We start from the raw sequence: 6,755 nt of genomic DNA, 5'->3' as shown, positions 1-6,755 counted from the left end.
TTGTTTTTAATTGCAAATAGTATTAAGATATGTCAGTTAAACATGCTGATGTGCATTGCTTAAAATCCTCAGGGTAGTATTTTTGCACCCTAGATTTTGCTTCCTGTTAAGTAACCACAAAATGTGCGGGAAGTGATGGTTTTAAGTTGCCAGAATCTGTGAGGTTCAGTGAATCTTTGTTTTGCAGAGGGTGACAATCCAGGATTTCTTTGAATGTGCATGCTGGTCTTTGGCAAAGCTTTCAGTGGTGCCCAAAAGCAAAATTTACTCTCTTATAGTCCCATCATTGTGAAGGCATTTGTGGAATCCCCTGGAATCAACTGAGTGTCCTGCTAGATTTCTGCAGAGCTAAATGAAAAAGTTGGTGGCTCTACTTCTTACCTGTGTAGTCCTATCTCAATGCTAGGCTTAGCCCCTACTTAACTCTTAAGGGCAGAAATTTTCGGCTGCATCATTTTAGTGATGGCTTTCCTCCCCAGAGGCAGAATTGCATGGACAAACATTACATTTGCATTTTATTCATAACATCAAGAGGAAGAGAAGAACTTAAACCAGTAATTAGAGGACTGGAGTTGAGAGATATAAGTTGTCTCCTGCCCTACCAGATATGCATTGTGACTATGGACAAGTCAGCCAAGGTGGTATTTGTCTTGCCTATGTTCAAGCATCTAATAACTAATTGCCTGATTGTGAACCAGTTCTGTAATCTCCTCTCCTTGTTAATGGAGAGATGGTCCCTGCAGAGAGCAAGACATTTTATCTTTGCTTGAGGTCAGTCACCTTCTCCAGGTCCCTGTTTTCCTCTGTGTAATTAGATTTTTAAAATGAAATGAATGAGACAAAACTTGTTCTCAACTTCCGATGCCTGTTTGTAAAATGAAGGCTCATGACTGGGTTGTACTTCTAACTGGCAGTGAGTTACTGTGGTGGCATGGTAGGTCCATTGCCAGCAAAGCACAAGCTGCAGGTGAGATCCATTTTGAATTAAGGGGCTACCTACTGGCTGAGTTTGAGAAACAGACTGTTCCCTTCCGGTTGCATCCTGTACATTCCCCATCCCTCTCTGCAAAGAAAAGGCTATGAATTTTGAGGAGGAAAGTTAATGCAAGAAGATGCCCACCTGAAAGAACYAAGAAGTTTGCTCTTGTCAGAAATCTTTTTGAATCCTGACAGTCYAGCAAGGAAATTCTGTTTTCATAAATTTGCCCTTATTAGTGCATTACAACTACTGCATTTTTTGTTTGTTTCAGAGCTTACAAGCAGCAAACAGCCAGGTAGAAGTGGTTCATCGCAAGTGTGCAAGTTTACACACATACTCAAATAGTGCCCCTTGCCAATGTTTCTTAGCCCTGTAGCTTCCATGGGAATGAGCAGGAAGCTTAGCCTCTGGGTCCCCTTCAGCACTAGGTTTTGCTGCTGTGCCTGCAGAACAAGGGATTAATTAGTGTTAATTATAATGGGGATTACACTAGGAACTGGACTAAGACACTTGTGGGCAATCCAGAAGTTAAGACAGCAACAACTTGGGGTGTGTGTTGGCTGGCTTGAATTAGTGCTGGGCAGTAGCCCTGTGTAGCTGTAAGAGGAGCTGTCTCTTTCTCTAGGTTAGCATTAGCTCTTCATTATCATATCGAAGGAGATAGCAAGCAGATTCCTCCACACATTCTCAGCAGAGGCAGGAGAATTTGGGTTTATTGCAGAAACTTTTTCTTCCCCTTGTCTGCCTCTGTTCCTACTTCCCAGGTTTCATTTTGAGTTTTGGGGTTGAATAATCCCCAAAACCCAAAGGGAACTGGCGTCAGAGCAAGCAACTGTTGCTTAATTTCGATCTAGATTGTCAGAGCTTTACTTGAAAGGCCTGCTCCAGTTCAGTTGAGCACACAGGGGAAGAGTGGAGGTGGATGAGATGATCAGAAGCTGTTTCCAGCACTGGGTTCTTACAACACACTTTTCTTATAGTGGGTTGGTAGGTTTATGGTTGACAAATGGGAAGTGACATTTCTTGTTCCAGAGATCAAATTGCACAGCAAATTAAAATACTCCCTGAAGGTACTGCTGCTCCCTCTCCTTTCGATACATGTGTAAAACCATAGACAGCCACCACTGATTTTAGAGTAACCTGCAGATTCTGTCACTGGTGCTCATGAACAGGGAGACTGAAGACTGTCCCTTTGGGTAATAAATGTCATGGGCCAGTCTGCGCTCATGCAGGTGGATGGCTCATTTATGTGCAGTGAAACCACAGGGAAGTGGAGCTTACTCCCCATTTGATTCATGAAAGTTCAAAAATTGGGCTGTGCTGTTGAGTTCTACAGGAACCAGCAAAAATCCAAAATGATGTTTGCTTTATGAATGCTTTGTATGTACATAATTTCCTCAGAGAGCTATCTAGTTCTACCAAAATGAGACTAAGTTTGTTCTTCCACATCCTGTTGTTTTGTTTGCAAAATCCAGGAACTAAGCATTCTGCAGTTGCCATAATTTCACCCCTGTAGATAGCTCTGTAGGTCCTTTGAACAGCAAAACACAGCTGCTGGAGCTTGTGAACATCCCCAGTAAAATCAAGATGTTGCATCAAAGTGATGTTTGTATCCATGCACTCCAGGAATTAGGTGATTCATCCTATTCTAACATAGTGGTCTTAATTTAGATACCTTCTGATACTACCTGTCTCTGCATCAGTTAGAAAGGAAATTGCATGGCTGTTTAGGCTTGGACCAGCATATCCTGAACAGCATTAGCTGAGATGAATCCCATCTCAAAGACTTAGAAAACTTTAATATTGACTTGGAGAAGCAATCCCTCTACATTTCCTTGTTTACCTGCTAGGTTGAGAGTACACCCAAACAATACTGTGATTTTGCATTAAATCCTGCCCTTCAGCCAGCTGATCAACAGAGTTCTTCAGCGCGTACAAACTGATGGGGCCCAATAGCAACCTTTTAACTACCTTAGCAAGGGCACGTTGATGTCACTGACTCACTAAAGTGTAGTTTCTAGGAGAAAAACTATTTTCAGATCTGGCTGGTCTTTGATCAGTACAAATTGGAAGATGTCTATGGAAGTCAGTGGCAAAACAATGCACTTTCCTTGCTCGCAGTGTAAGAGTAGGGAAGCCAAATCAAGTAATGAAACTCAACTGAGATGTATGCACTTATATGGACACATACAAAAAGCACTACCTCTCCAGAGATGAATAAAGGTGTCCCAAAAGGCTTTTAATAACTGATTGTTCTCTATGGCCTTTGCTGTGTTTTGAAATGTGTGTGGTGTATCGGGTCCTGTGACAGACAGCAGCCACGGCGCACAAGTGTGCTTAGACTGTGTGCTAGGTGACGTGTGGATTGGTGTTGCAATCCCTTTCTTTCCTCTGAGCTAACATCTGGACAGAGGTGTGAGCACGGGTGCTGCGTAATTGCACAAGGCATTGGCAGGGTGGTGGCAGAGAGGCGTGTCCTTGTTATGTGCCTGCTGATGAGCTGACGGATCTGGATAGCGCGGAGATCTCTTTTCCTAGCTGAATAGTATGGGTGAGCTGTGAGGGAAATGGGGCTTTCTGCAGCCTCATAGATTAGTGGGAGCTGTAAGAATCTGGACCCCACTTTAAACCCTACCTGTGCCCCCTTTTTTCAATGTTTGTAGGGAAATCGGTGAAAGCAGATGATGCCAGCAGATGGCAGTGCCTGTTAGAGTTTCCCTCTGCTTAGGAGAAATAGGAGTCCACTCAAAATGCGAAARGGTTTTTATTTACACGCTACTTCTCACATGTTAACAATGCCAAGGTCCAGCTCAAGGCAGGCAAACCCTCATCACAGGAATGACCATACTGTGAGCCCACTCCTCTGTGCATCTGGGAGAGCCATGTCCTCTTGGAGGCTCTGTTGGGTTCATAGCTGAGATGCACTGGAGCAGTGTGGGTGTGGGATGTGGGAAGGAAGGCTTCTCCCAATGTTGCCCTTGTCATGCTAGCTTTGAAGACTTGCAGAGCTTCTGTTCCTCCAGGCCTGCTGGCTGGGCAGCTTTTTCTAGCACAGAAGTTCATTCCAAATCTTTTAAAAGGTTTTTAGGCAGAGATGAATTAAAAAAGTGAGCTAATGTCTTGGTGAAGGTGACGCTGTCCTTAGTGATGGTGTGGAAGCAGCATCCAGGCAATTACCCTGTTCTGAAGACTAACAGCATAATTTTAGTGGGGACTGATTGTCCAGAGATGTCAACAGTTCCCTCATGGAGCACAAGGGCCCTTGTAGGATTAGAAATACAGAGATAAGCTTGTTAAAGAGAGCTGCCTTAGAAAGACCTAATAAGACAGACCTCTTTCCCACATGCAAGGTGAGATGTCTGCTGTTTCCATTAATTTGCCCCTGCTTACAGATGAGTCTTTAATTTCTGCAACATGTCTCTCTAGGTAGCATGAGCTCTACTACTAGAAGTCTGCATGATACCGACTATTCCCTGTTCTCTCATGGAGACTGCATGATGTCTCATTCAAGACTGTTCTTAGATACCTGTCTCCCATGTATATTCTTGACATCTCAGGAGGGCAGAAAAAATGTTCTGTCTTCATAGTAATTCCAAGTAAGCTGGCAGGTCAAGGTGGAAGAGGCCTCATCGCAGAAAGGACTGTGCTGTGCGCATGCTCATCTGTGTGTTTGGCAGAGCCCTGTCCAGTTAGAGGACATCTGTTTGGTTCGTAGTTAGGTTCCACTTGGAGGGCTGAGGGGGCTGCTCCTCAGGAGCTGTGTCTGGAGAGCTCTTCTGTAAGCTCTAATTTCTCTGACGAGCTTAGTTGCTAGATGAAACGATCCTTTACTTAACTTGTGCCAGTCCCATGCAAAGTTCTGAAAATGTAATCTAATAACTCTTTTACCAATTTCTCAGTCAAGACCCCTGAGTAGGAGGGATCGGGGAAAGGATGAATGACTGGTGGGTGGTATGTTTTGCTGGCTATGGTGGTTATAACTTTTAGAAAGTGATTATCGTTATACCTTGAGCAGTGCGGTGTCATGATGAACYGTGGCGATCTACACTTGCAGCCTCCAGGCTTAAGTCAGAATCTGTCGCTCAGCAGCACAGTGCTCTGGCCAGATGTAGATGGGACAGGACATTTTCACAGCACTGGCTCTTTGTGTCCCAGAGGCTGGGACCCTTTTAAGAGGCTGCTGGCAGATGCCCTCAAAGGAGGGTGATGTCAGTTAGTGTGAATGTCAGAAAGAATCTGCTCCAGCCAAGCTCCTCTGCCCCCTTTGTTTAAACCAAATTTCTCCTAAACTTTCCCTTAAGAGTTCTTGGTAAGTTGCTTTTTCAATTAGCATTTTTATACCCCCAAAATGTTGTAATTTAATAGTGCTGTATAAATTACTGTTTAGTACTTTTTTAGTAAGTTTGAATGCTTAAAAAAAAAAGCTGTTAATGTACCCCCCAAACCAGTTTTCTAAGGATACTTCGTGTATCATAGACATAGTCCTAGAATGTAAAATAAGGTCTTGCTGGAAAGAGCATTCCCAGCAATTATGAACAGGTAGAAGATCTAGTGCAGTAGGGTTTCATCAGCAGTTTATTACCAAGTCTCTACTTTCATTGAAGGTAGTTTCATTGTTTATTTGAATTAGTCCTCTGTGCAGTTTGTATCCTAGACAGAGTAGACTGATCTAATGCAYGAGAATCAGGAGCAAAACTGGCTAATTTGATCTCGTTGCCCAAGCTGCATGAAGTGCAAAATAAACTAACAACAAGTGGAAAAACAAAATTACATTTGCAAAACTCATTTTTAATAGTTTAAGCCCTGGTTTTCTATCCCATCTGTCCTGATTAAATATCCTGGTGGGCTAGATCAGAACTGTATGTGTAGATCAGAGAGCAAGATGGCTGGTAAAAAGGAGTATGCTTAGAGATGTGTTTTCATAACTCAGTCACTCTGCAATATGACTACTAATAAGTGTGTAAAGCTGTGGTTATTTCCCATTCTTTAGTGTGTCTTTTTTTTTAATTTCCTAAACAGCTTTTATTCCTAGTCTAATTTCCATAATAAGGAGTTGTGTAGATTCAAGATGATTAGGAACCAGATTTTCTGATTTACAGGAATTTCCCAAGATTTGATTTTTTTTTCTTGTTCCAAAACAAGAATGCAAACAAAGTTGCAAAATGCCATACAGTAAAAGAAAAATGTTATTCCAATTCTGACTTATTTTATTAGAGATAGCATAACTTTAAAAAAAAATTGAAAAGCAATTTCAAAACAGAGTGTGGAAAAATTGCTTTCAGATTCTAGCAAGACTGTCACATTCTTGTACAGTGTTTTGTATTTGAAAAGTTCTCATTTCCTGTCTGGAAAATTTGCTGTGAAAAAATTTCGGATGGGCTCTATTGCATGTCACCCCTGGACTAGAAAATTAGGGAGGGCTGTGGGTCAGGATTAGGCAAGAAGGCAGCTAAGCCTGTAGGTAAGCTGTAGTTGCTAGGCACRTCGATCTCATATATTCTGCTGACCTGACATTTGCTTTTCAGAAGAAATATTCTACTAAGCTGGGGAGACAGTGTGTGATATTATTGATTTTAAAAAAGAAAGTTAAAAAAAATCAAATACACAAAAAAAGCAAACTATTGAGGAGCTTTGAGAACATTCCCTGGGACTAGCTGGATCGCAGGCAAACAACGCAACTCTCTCAGCAGACACCATTTCAGCAGTTTGGTGGGTGACATGCCAGGGAAGAGCTCCAGAGGAACTGTGCTCTCCCTCCTTCTCCCCACTTTTCCCA

This window comes from Apteryx rowi, unplaced genomic scaffold, assembly GCF_003343035.1.
Source record: "Apteryx rowi isolate R43461 unplaced genomic scaffold, aptRow1 scaffold_33, whole genome shotgun sequence".
NCBI lineage: Eukaryota > Metazoa > Chordata > Aves > Apterygiformes > Apterygidae > Apteryx > Apteryx rowi.
This window is presented reverse-complemented; position numbering follows the sequence as displayed.